Genomic DNA, 13,255 nt, shown 5'->3' with positions numbered 1-13,255 from the left:
AAACCCATCACAAGCAGCTTTTAAATATTAACATATTTAGAAGTGACACAGTCATTCACACAAACACTAAACACGATCATGGTAACACACATGAAACTTAGATAATGCAATAAACATTAATTTAACAAAATTAGATGTAACTTACAGACCTAATGACAAAAACTAAGAGGAGACAGTTATTAAAAAAAAAAAAAAAATGTAAAGCAGGGAATTCTGGAAATGTCAATTTACAGTTATTCACTGTCAATTTTTATTTCAAAAAACGCATGCACAAACATTCTTTTTCACTTCTGAAAATGGTATACAGTACTACTGTAAAATTACATGCAATGTCCAATACAGTTTTTCAGCGTATACAGTAGGGGAACTTACCGTTAACCATTTGACAGGTTTTTACTGTAGCATTTTTACAGTTTTTTACCGCTAAATTCACTGTCATTTTTTACAGCAATAATCAAAAATACATAGTATGGGTCAAAATTATCCTTAAAATTAGTCTTTTATGCCAAAAATGGGACAGGATATTAAGTAAAGATCATGTTCCGTAAAGATATTTTGCAAATTTCCTACCGTAAATATATCAAAACTTGATTAGTAATATGCATTGCTAAAAACTTCATTTGGACAAATTTAAAGGCGATTTTCTTAATATTTTGATTTTTTTGCACCCTCAAATTGTAGATTTTCAAATAGTTGTATCTCGTGCGAGTATTGTCTTGTCCTAACAAACCATTCATCAATGGAAAGCTGATTTATTCAAATTTACTCAGTTCCAACTGGTTTTGTGGTCACATTTTTGAGCCTTGTTTTATTAAAAGATTTTCTGCACTTAGATCTTAATTTTTGTCTTCTTTCAATGAAACCAAAACTGACACTGGTACATTTTTATTATTGCTGAATCCTTCAAAGGCAAGCAAGTAGCACTCATGTGCTGTCAAATGATTAATTGCGATTAATCGCATCCAAAATAAAAGGTTTTGTTTACATAATATATGCGTGCATACTGTGTATAAAATACACATAATACACACACACATGCATGTATATATTTAAGAAAAATATGTTATGTGTATATATTAAAAATATTTTTATATAATATCAATAGTATGAAAATAAATATATACATGGAAATACATTGAAATATTTTCAAAATATATATTGTATGTTTGTCTGCATTTATATATACATGATAAAAATACACAGTATACATACTATGTATTATATTATGTAAGCAAAACCTTTTATTTTGGATGCGATTAATCGTTTGACAGCACTCTGTTTTCTTGTGTATGCAGTTTTCCTGCCAATGCACGCATAAAAACAGCTTGATTTCTTTATATTGCATTTCCCTCATTTCTGACAATGCTAAAACATTTACAGTCTGCACAGGTTATTTGACACATCACTGCCCTTGAACTGCACACAAAATAAGTCAAATGCATTATCTCCATTCCTCCATAATACAAAGCAGTGAAGCGTGCACCTCAGATCTTCTCTTACTGTTGACCACTTCGAAATCCTCGTATCCCAATCCTATTGTGTGTCACTATGTGGCGAATGAAATCCTCTCTTCCTCAAATCCCTTTAATTAGAAGATAACGGGGCACGCCAAACCCCTGGAGGAATCTTGATACTAGTTCTTTTGGAATTACAGAAGATTATTTCTGCTCAGTCAATAGACGTTTAAACTCAGTCATAATCATATGCTTAGCACTGAAAGATGATGATATGTGAAATGTATTTTAAGGAATATTCCAGGTTAAATAGAACTTAAACTCTAATTAAAGGAGAAGTCCACTTCCAAAACAAAGATTTGCATATAATGTACTCACCCCCTTGTCATCCAAGATGTTCATGTCTTTCTTTCTTCAGTCATAAAGAAATTATGTTTTTTGAGTTAAACATTTTAGCATTTTTCTCCATATAATGGACTGATATGGTGCCCCGATTTTGAACTTCCAAAATGTAGTTTAAATGCGGCTTCAAATGATCCCAAATGCGGTTGTAAACGATCCCAGCCGAGGAAGAAGGGTCTTATCTAGCGAAGCGATCAGTTATTTTATTTTAAAAAAATGCAATTTATATACTTTTTAATCTCAAACGCTCGTCTTGCCTTGCTCTCCCTGAACTCTGTGTATTCTGACTCAAGACAGTTAGGGTATGTCGAAAAACTCCAATTGTATTTTCTCCCTCAACTTCAATAATCATTTCAAAATCATCCTACATCACTGCAGAAGTACAGACCCAGTCTTTGCAAAGTGAACACGCAAAGAAGATCAAACACCCTTAACAAAAAAGGTAAAACAGTGATATAGGACTTTGAAGTTGAGGGAGAACATGAGATGAGAGTTTTTCGACATACCCTAACTGTCATGAACCGAAAAAAAACAGTCCAGGCAGAGTAAGACAAGATGAGCGTTTGACATTAAAAAGTATATAAATTGTATTATTTTTATGAAAATAACCGATCGTTATGCTAGATAAGACCCTTCTTCCTCGGCTGGGATCATTTACAACCGCATTTGGGATCGTTTGAAGCCACATTTAAACTGCACTTTGGGAAGTTCAAAATTGGGGCACCATAGAAGTCCATTATATGGAGAAAAATGCTGAAATGTTTTCCTCAAAAAACATAATTTCTTTACGACTGAAAAAAGAAAGACATCAACATCTTGGATGACAAGGGGGTGAGTACATTATATGTGAATCTTTGTTTTGGAAGTGGAACTTTCCTTTAATGCTTCTGTTTTCGATTAATAAATTATGTGCATTTACAGTAGCCAGCACCAGTGTTCAAAATGATTTTTTGCCAGCCAATGATGGCCGAACTAAGAATATTTACTGGCCAGGGACTTCTAGAACAGGGAGTTCTATTCATCAGTTGTTGAATGAAAGGAGGAAGATCTAAATATAAGCTTGTAGTTGATTGTAAAAAAAAGGTGAACAGTTTAAGCATACAAAAAAATAAAATAAAATGGTAGCATAACTACATTATTTAGGCCAGTGACATCCATTATGCAATTGCTAAACATGCTATACTGTTTGATTAATGTGCCTGGGTATTTTCTGGTGAAACTGAATGAATATTGTTTTTGTGAAAAACGTTTGTTGAGCTTGAGCACCTGTCTGGCAGCTGAGAGGCTGCTGGGTTTTAAGGCATGAGCTGCAGTGACAACCAAGCTCAATCCCAGCGGATATCACTGGTGTTCTGGTAATGGGTGCTATGGAGGTCAGCTCAATAGTGTCAGCAGCAGGCCGCCTCAGAGCATATGGTGAGATAGAAGTGGCAGACAGACACATACACCAGTGTGCAGACACACACACACACACACACACACACACACACACACAGGTTATGGTCTATTTATGATTGCCACAGTAAGTGCTTTATGGTACAGAATAATTCACCCTAAACTGAAAATACTATTATTTATTTGTCCCTATGTTGTTCTGAATCAGAATGTTTTTTTTGTTTTTTTTGTCAAACACAAAAGGAGATATTTAGCTAAATATCTCAGCTTCCTTTTCCATATAATAAACATGAATGAGGGGGTAGGGTTGGCTGATATGGTCAAAAATATTATTACAGTATTTATTTATACTTACAATAATAATTTATAGTTCAAGAATGAAAATAAAAATATTTACAAATAAACTCTATAAGCTACCTTTTAATTTAGAGCCCTATTAAAGCTATCTTCCCCCCAAGTTCTGTTTTATTTTTTTCTAGATTCTGTTTTATAATTTAATACAAATGTATCATTAACAATGGTAATGAAATGAATTCATAAAACTTTTAAGGCAAGAGTGAAAATGGTATTTTTAATGAATAGATATCACCATACTCTCCCTTGTTATTTATTCACAGTACATTAAAACAAAGGTTCTATATTACAAATTTTCTAAAATGTTGTTAATACGCAAATAAGCCGATAACTAATTAATGTAAGTTGCATACAATTCCAGAACAGAAATATGAACATTGGATAAAGCCACATTCAATAATCTTGTTGAATTTTACATACTAAGGTTTTTGCAGCTAGAATTTTAAATTAAAAATAAATCAGGCCAATAATACAAACCCAACTGTAAAAACCTCATGAATATAAATGGGAAATAAAGCTATAATAAATAAAGAAGTAATTAGGCTGTTTGGTACATCTAAGTGTGATTGAAGTGGAGATTTCTGGCTCAGTGCATAGAAAAAATACACAAATAGATAAAGTGTAATATATTTAATTAATATATAAGTAATTATAGTAAATGTAAAATAAACACTGCAATGTGTATTTCAGATGTTTTCTTTCCACTAGTTTGAAGAACACTTTCTGAAAGCTGAAAAAAATTTACCAATGCAATGATTTAGCCTGTAGTACATTGCCTTAAGCAATACATCAAAATGTAATCAAATAAAAATATAACAATTTACTTTTTTTTTTTGTCAAATAAGAACCTACAATAATCACAATTTACTAAAATTAAATCAAATGTGACCCTGGACCACAAAACCAGTCATGAGTAGCATGGGTATATTTGTAGTAATAGTCAACAGTACATTGTATGGGTCAAAATTATAGATTTTTCTTTTATGCCAAAATAATTAGATTAAGTAAAGATCATGTTCCATGAAGATATTTTGTAAATTTCCTACTGTAAATATATCAAAACTTAATTTGTGATTAGTAATATGCATTGCCAAGAACTTATTTTGGACAACTTTAAAGGCGATTTTTTCAATATTTTGATTTTTTTGCACCCTCAGATTACAGATTTTCAAATAGTAGTATCTCGGCCAAATATTGTCCAATCCTAACAAACCATAAATCAGTGGAAAGCTTATTTTTTATCTGATAATAAAGGATTTTTAATTTACAAGAGTGGCATGGTCATATTGAAGTTTTCTTTGAAGGACTGTGATAAACCCTAGATCACAGAGCACCTTGAACTTACAGCAACTAGACCCAGAGACGCACTCTCTACTATAGGTTTTGTTTGGAAAGCTTATTTATTCAGCTTTCAGAATATGTAAAAACCTGGAGATGTGGAGCAGCTCCTCATTAATGCATGAGTGTGTAGTAGATGAAACTGTGCCACTCATTTACACACAGGCAAGCAGAACATGCAGAAATATCTGCTCAAAACCATACTTTTTTTTTTTCACTAAATAGAATCTTAAAGGAATAATTCACCCAAAAATTTACATTTTGTCATCATTTACTCACCCTCATGTCGTCCCAAACCTGTATGAGTTTCTTTCTGTTGAACATAAAAGAAGATATTTTGAAAAATGCTGGCAACTGAACAGTTGATGTTCCCCATTTACTTCCATAGTGTTTCTTTCCCTACTATGGAAGTCAGCTGGACCCAGAACTGGTTCTTCAAAATTGTGATGACAAAATGTACATTTTTGGGTGAAGACTTAAAAACAGGAATAACAGAATTGACATTTTTGGGTTGCACAATATACCGGTACTTAAAAAGTAAAGGTCTTCACAGCAACCCGTCAAAATAAAAGTTCGTTTAACTTGACAGTCAGAAATATATTATTATATTACTTAATGTAAAGATAGTAGCACTACTACTACTACTACTAATAAAAACATTATTAAAAAATGTTTAAGGAATATTTACCAGAAACATATTTAAATATTCACCATAATTTATTTACCAGAAAAATTCTGAAAATAAATAAATAAATAATAGCCTATAATAAATTAATTCTTTATCAAATCTAATTATCCTTTATAAATTCAAGCTTTTTCAGACATGCTTTTGATTATTAAAATGTAATGAAATGATTAAAATACAATCCAGAAAATTAATGGAAAACAGAGATTTACAAACAAAACTGAATTTGAGAAAAATAATCAAATGTATTTCTTTTTGTTAAACTTGTAATAAATTGCTGTTAAATTCTGCAAGTTTTATGATTTTAATTAATTAGACATGCTTCTTGATATATATATATATATATATATATATATATATGTATATATTTGTAACCAATAAAATCAAAACGGAATTTAGGAAAAAATAAAACAGATTTCATAGGACCCTCTTTGTGTCTTTGTTTTATTGTAGTTGTCCTTTAGTTTGTTACTTGCATCAAGGTTCTTATTATTAATAACAAAGATAAAATAACAATGACTATGTCACGATATAAATTGTTGTTGTGAAATAAGATTTGGCTTTATCCTTTAAGCTAACTTACCAATATAGCAAAGATCTCTACATACCTGTAGGTTCAGTAGTTGTTCACCATAATCCTGTGTAGTGGCACTGGCATGTGATTATTAGCATTTTATTTATTATTTTTTGTAAAAGGGGGGATGAAATGCTTTATTTTAATAGATAAAATAACTATGATCTCCATTTGGATCATCTATTACTTTTCCTGTTTCTAGAATTGTGATATTTTAGTCAGGTATCGTATCGATTTTGGTATCGTGACAAGACTAGGGTGAACAATATCCCATTAAATGCAAAAGAGTTCATGCTATTTATGCAATCTCTGAAGAAGAAAGATGAAACAGACACACACAGACCCACATTTTATGAACTGATAAGTGAGGTACTGATGCCAGACATCCTCCCCCCACCACATGCAGACACAGATTCATGATAGAGCTGGCAGACTGCTGCTGGTTTAGTGTGTGTCCTGAATGGAGGAGTGTTAATTAAAGCAGGAACACTATTGATCTGACCCTCCTCCACCCTCCCCCCACCCGCCTCATAATGCGCGTGTGTGTGTAAGATGGAAAATGAGAAATGACTGGCAAACAAAATTTGACAGTGTTAAGTAGAGGTGGGAATAAGCTGGAACCTGGTGATACAATATTATTTCCATATCTGGGTCACTATATGATAATGATATGATTCTTTATGCAGTCCACAGTAATAAATATCCTGTTTTCTTTTCTGTTAGACAGCACACTGAGAAGCACACCGATGAATTTGCACTGGATTGTGTCAGAAGCTATTCAGAAAGTCACAGCTTTAAAAATACAGGACGCCTTGGATGCAGAGACAGGACATGGGGATAATGAATACTGCTAAATCAAGGGGAGACTAAAATAGAGACTGTGAAGATGAGAAAAAACTATAAAGGAGCAAGAACCGAGAGCAAGAAGTTCAAAGCAACAGAGGAATTAGAAATTAATGTACAAAAGAAGTTATTTTGTGAAATGTTTCTGTTTTTTTTTTCCCCCATACAGTGGAAGTCAATGGGGTCCAATATTGTTTGGTTCCAAATGATCCTCAAAATATCTTCTTTTAAAGTAACCAAAACAGAGGAAGTAAATGATGACAGAATTCTTATTTTTGAGTGGACTGTTTTATGTATGTCTTATCTAGCGAAACGATCGGTTATTTTAATTTTTAAAAAATACAATTTAAAAACTTTGTGTATTTTGTACTTGAACTCCGACACAGTCTTTGCAAAGTGAACATGCAAAAAAAGATCAAACACCCTTAACAAAAAAGTTAAAGCAGCGATATAGCACGATTTTGAAGTTGAGGGAGAACATGAGTTTTTCGACATACCCTAACTGTCATGAACCGAAAAAAAACAGTTCAGGCAGAGTAAGAAAAGATGAGCGTTTGACATTAAAAAGTATATAAATTGTATTTTTTTTTAATGAAAATATCTGATTGTTTCGCTAAATAAAACCATTCTTGCTCAGCTGGAATCGTTTACAACTGCATTTGGAATCGTTTGAAGCCGCATTTAAATTACATTTTGGAAGTTCAAATTCAGGGCACCATAGAAATCCATTATATGGAGAAAAATGCTGAAATGTTTTCCTCAAAAACAGGGGTGTCAAACTCCAGTCCTGGAGGGCCGCAGCCCTGCAGAGTTTAGATGCAACCCTAATTAAACACACCTGATCCAACTAATCAAGTCCTTCAGGCTTAATTGAAAACTGCATAGTATGTGTGTTTGAGGAAGGCTGGAACAAAACTCTGCAGGGTTGCGGCCCTCCAGGAACTGAGTTTGACACCCCTGCTCAAAAACCATAATTTCTTTACGACTGAAGAAAGAAAGACATGAACATCTTGGATGATAAGGAGGTGAGTACATTATCTGTAAATTTTTGTTCTGGAAGTGGAGTTCTCCTTTAAGTAAAAATAATGCTCCATGAAGATATTTTGTAAATGTCCTACCGTAAATATATCAAAACGTAATTTTTGATTAGTAATAGGCATTGCTAAGAACTTCATTTGGACAACTTCAAAGGGGATTTTCTCAATATTTTGATTATATATTTTCAAAACACTGACCCATATGACTGGTTTTTGTGGTCCTGGGTCACATATCTTCTTTTGTGTTTAACAGAAGAAAGAAAATCATACTGGTTTCGAACATCTTCAGGGTGACAGAATTTTTGCATCTATCCCTTTATGATTGTCTCTGCTCTGAATTTGCTATTTCTTTTACAACTGCCTGGAACAAATTTCTTTCTCATGCCAAATAGTAAGCATCACAGAAACTGTATTTGTGCAAAACGAAAGTCAACTGCAATTGAGTCAGCAGCATCAGAAAGTTTCACTAAGGTCACATTTCTACATATGGGTGCTGACTATTTTGAGAATGAAGGACAAATGCAAAGGATGACCTGCCCTTATCCAGTCAATATAGAAAACCCCTCAACCATATGTCCCAGATATACCCACTGTCAATATGTTCTGTTCCACCACAAACGTCACTGACACACAAATTGATTGGGCACATTTTTTGTTATTCAGACTCATGTAGACTGTGACAAATCAATAGTCACACTTGCCGAGTTTGCAAGCAAAAATCCGTCAATAGTGCTAACCTGATTCTTACAATTAAAACAAACAAAAACAGCATAAAAAAGAGAGAAGTTTTATATATGAGCATGTGGAAACACAAAGAACAGATAACATGTTCTGGAGAAGTTTGCTAATTCAGAACCATGGATAGTGCAATGTGGGGTCACAACACGAAAATTCAGTCTGTCAGAAATCATAGTTCATATGAAAAATGAAATTCTGTCATTAAGTACTCACCCTCATGTCATTCCAAACCCGTAAGACCTTTGTTCATCTTCAAAACACAAATTAAGATATTTTTGATGAAATCTGACAGCATTCTGATCCTGCATGGACAGCAGTGCAACCACGTTCAAGGCCCAGGACGGAAGTAAGGACATCGTTAAAACACTCCATGTGAAATCAGTTGTTCAACTATAGTGTTATGAAGCTATGAGAATACTTTTTGTGCAAAAATAACGACTTTATTCATTAACGGTGCATGCGTGTGGTGCTGCTGATGCAGGAGCCATTTTTATCCGAAGTGGCTCACAGTGCATTTAAGGTATACAGTGCCTGAGAACCTGAACCTATGACCCATGGCTAGTGCTGTGATCTACCAGTTGAGCTACAGAAACAGGTCTTTTGAATGAAACTGAATCAGACGGCCTTTCTGCCAACCAGCAACACCATATGGCCTCCTCTCCACTGAGCCATTGCTCCTAAATGCTGACCTGTTGTCCATAACATCAGCCACGCTTTGCATAGGGAAAGCCTTTTCCGTGAATCAGGCAGACGGCTCGTAGCGGGAAACTCCGCACCCCTACCGGTCCCACTGGGTCTGTGCCAGTGTAACCATGACAATGAGGACACACATCTCTCCATCATTTAGCATTCATTGCGGTCTACAAAATCCTCTATATTCATTGGTTTGGTTTGGAGTTCTTAACCCCAGAAAACCTGATATATGAAATAATAGGCAAAAACTTTTCATTTTACTATCAGCTTCCATGGTAACTTACTGAGATTAGTATTCATATAATATTAGTATTTTTATTCAGCAAAGACACGTTAAGTTCACCAAAAGGGACAGCAAAAACATTTACAGCTGCATTGTCAGAAAAATGCAAATTATAACAGCTGATCTTTTAAACTTTCTATTAATCGAATATTAAGCAGCGAAACTGTTTTTAACACTAATAATAAATTATAAAACATAAAATACATCTGTTAAACTATAATAATATTTCACAAAAGTACTGTTTTTGCAGTATTTTTTTTTTTTTTTTTCAAATAAATACAGGATTTGTGAGCATATAATCCAAAATATAAAACAATCTTACTGACCACAAACATTAGAAAGGTAATAAATAAATAAATAAATAAAATATTCATATTCATATATACATATATATATAAACCGGAATTGTTCAATGTTATTTTAATAATGAAAAAAAAAGCAAATATACAAATCAATTACCACTTTAAGTAGTAAAATGATATTGAGAATTTAAATAATTAAATTTCATAAAAAGTTTTTGAACAGTGAGTTTTTATATATATATATATATATATACAGGGGTTGGACAGTGAAACTGAAACACCTGGGTTTAGACCACAATTAGTATGCCGTTTGGCCTCCTTTTGCAGCCAGTACAGCATTATTTCATCTTGGGAATGACAAATACAAGTCCTGCACAGTAGCCAGAAGGATTTTGAGCCATTCCTTTCGCAGAACAGTGGCCAGGTCACTACGTGATGTTGGTGTATGAAAACATTTCCTGACTCGCTCCTCCAAAACACCCCAAAGTGGCTCAATAATATTCAGATCTGGTGACTGTGCAGGCCATGGGAGATGTTTAACTTTACTTTCATGTTCATCAAATCACTCTTGTCACCAGTCTTGCTGTGTGTATTGGTGCATTATCATCCTAATACACGGCACCACCTTCAGGGTACAATGTTTGAGCTATTGGGTGCACATAGTCAACCTTCACACTCTGCTCTTACTGGTGGAATGTGCGATCAGTAAAGACTGGCCACCAGGCTGCATAAATATAGCCATGAAACCTCCAACACTATATTGGCCAGTGTTTCAGTTTCATTGTCCAACCCCTGTATATATATATATATATTTTTTAAGTCTCTTCAGCTCACCAGGCCTGCATTTATTTGATCCAAAGTACAGAAAAACAGTAACATTTTGAAATATTTTACTAATCAAAAAAAAAAGTTTCTATTTGAATTTATTTTAAAATGTATTTTATTCCTGTGATCAAAGCTAAATTTTCAGCATCATTACTCCAGTCTTCAGTGTCACATGATCCTTCAGAAATCATTATAATAAGCTAATTTGTTGTTCAATAATTTTTTAAAATATTTTTATTATTATTAATATTTAAAACAGTTAAGTACATGAAAAGATTTCTATTTCAGATAAATGCTGTTCTTCTGAACTTTCTATTCATCAAAGATACTTGATACTTATCATCATCATCATAATAATAATAATACATTTTTTGAGCAGCAAATCAGAATATTAATATGATTTCTGAAGGATCATGTGACTGGAGTAATGATGCTAAAAATTCAGCCTTGAAATCACAGGAATAATTTTAAAATATATTCAAATAGAAAACAGTTATTTTAAATATTAAAAATATTTCTAAATTTTGCTGTTTTTGCTGTACTTTGGATCAAATAAATGCTGGCTTCATGAGCAGAAGAGACTTTAAAAGCATTAAAAATCTTACTGTTCAAAAACTTTTGACTGGTAATATACATATAACCTGGAATTATTCAATGCAGTGTTAATTATAGAGTGTATGTAAAATAAAAAAAAAAACACAAATACAGAAATCAGTTACCACTCCAAGTAGTAAAATGATTTTTTTTTTTTATTAAATTAGTTTCATAATTTGAAGTCATTTGTAGGGTTTACAGGGTTAAGATAAACAATAAAAACACACTGGCACCACATTTGTTAGCAATGCATACAGAAATGTTACATTAAATAAAGGTCACATGAGAAGCATCATCAAAATGCACTAATGAAGCACAAAAACTTTACATTTTGTCATCATTTACTCACCCTCATGTTGTTCCAAATCCATATGATTTTATTTCTTGACTGAAGAAGACAAAATCCCAAAATCCCATTCAACCTGTTCCCAACCTGAGTCATTTAGACATCCCCCAAAACATCTCCCTTTCTATTCCACCAAGAAACAAAGAAAATGTTTCAGCCGAATTATTCCTTTAAAAACATAAAGTGACCTTTCTCTTCGTCAGGTCTAGATGTTTGAGGGCAGCCCTCCCATGGGTTATGACTATACACCATGAATGTGTTTATGGATGACTGGAAATAGTTTAGCTGATAGCAGCATTTTGGGCTGAGCTGATAGTATTGCTTCAGCAGGCTCTGTTCTGCTTTTGTCATTTAGTAGGAATAACAATGACCATATGTGCTGTGAGATACAGAGGAAAGGATGCCACATACACACAATGCACATGAGCACACACACGCATACGCACACTGTCTCATTCACATCTTCTGGAGTGTCACAGATCTGGCAGTCCAAATGTTTATTCAGGCCTAAAATGACGGGAGTACAGGACAGAGGAAGTGATGCGGAAACAAGACCACCTGGCTTCACACACTGCTGTCCATCACACTGGCAGCCTGCTCTACAAATACAACACTTTTCAACTAGCGCCCCCCTCTGGCCAACTTTAAACATTACATTTGTTTACTGATATGATGTATAGGCTGATTATATTGTGGGTACACTATTGCTAGTGATATTTACTGATATCCATCTAGCAAAGACATTTTAATGTGTTTGACTGCCATAAATGGCTCACTTCCAGACAATGTATTCATGGCAGAGCTGAGCAGGAAATGAGCATCTGAAATGAGCCAGTGAGCGGCCTACTGCTGTGAGGTTCAGTTACTGATGGACCTCCCCTGGTCTCAGAATATAATAACCGTTGTTCATTTACAGACAAGTTAGGACCATAAAAATATCTTTAGCATCAAATTTCAGATATGTTCTGTTGTTCAGAGATATAAAACACATGGATGGATGGATGGATGATGTTTGTAAGAAGTTGGAGTTGGTGAGTTTAATTAATTTTGAAGAATCATATCAATCAGTGAATCAGTTCAAAGTGTGATATTTTTAATAAAAATGATTATTTTGATGCAAATGAAAATCATTAAATGTTCTTGCATGGTACATGTTTTCATGATTCAATTGTTAATTTGTAATGAATAGAATGAATTCTATTCATCCAAGAATCATTGAAAATAACAAGAAATGTGTCTTCAGCAGCAAATTATCATATCAATATTTTCTGAAAATTCGGCTTCGTATTACAGAAATAAATTACATTTTACAATATATTACAGTGGTGAACAGTTATTTTAAATTGTAATATCATTTTACAAAATTACTGTTTTTACTGTATTTTTGATCAT

The 13,255-nt window shown here is 33.4% G+C and overlaps 1 protein-coding gene across 1 annotated transcript in view; it reads right to left on the bottom strand.

Annotated features, from left to right (window-relative positions):
- Positions 1 to 13,255, bottom strand: part of ppp2r2bb (protein phosphatase 2, regulatory subunit B, beta b) — an 88,386-nt gene that overhangs the window by 56,570 nt on the left and 18,561 nt on the right. The gene's annotated exons all lie outside the window — the stretch shown is intronic.

This window comes from Labeo rohita, chromosome 21 (genome assembly GCF_022985175.1).
Source record: "Labeo rohita strain BAU-BD-2019 chromosome 21, IGBB_LRoh.1.0, whole genome shotgun sequence".
NCBI classification, from domain to species: domain Eukaryota; kingdom Metazoa; phylum Chordata; class Actinopteri; order Cypriniformes; family Cyprinidae; genus Labeo; species Labeo rohita.
This window is presented reverse-complemented; position numbering and strand designations above follow the sequence as displayed.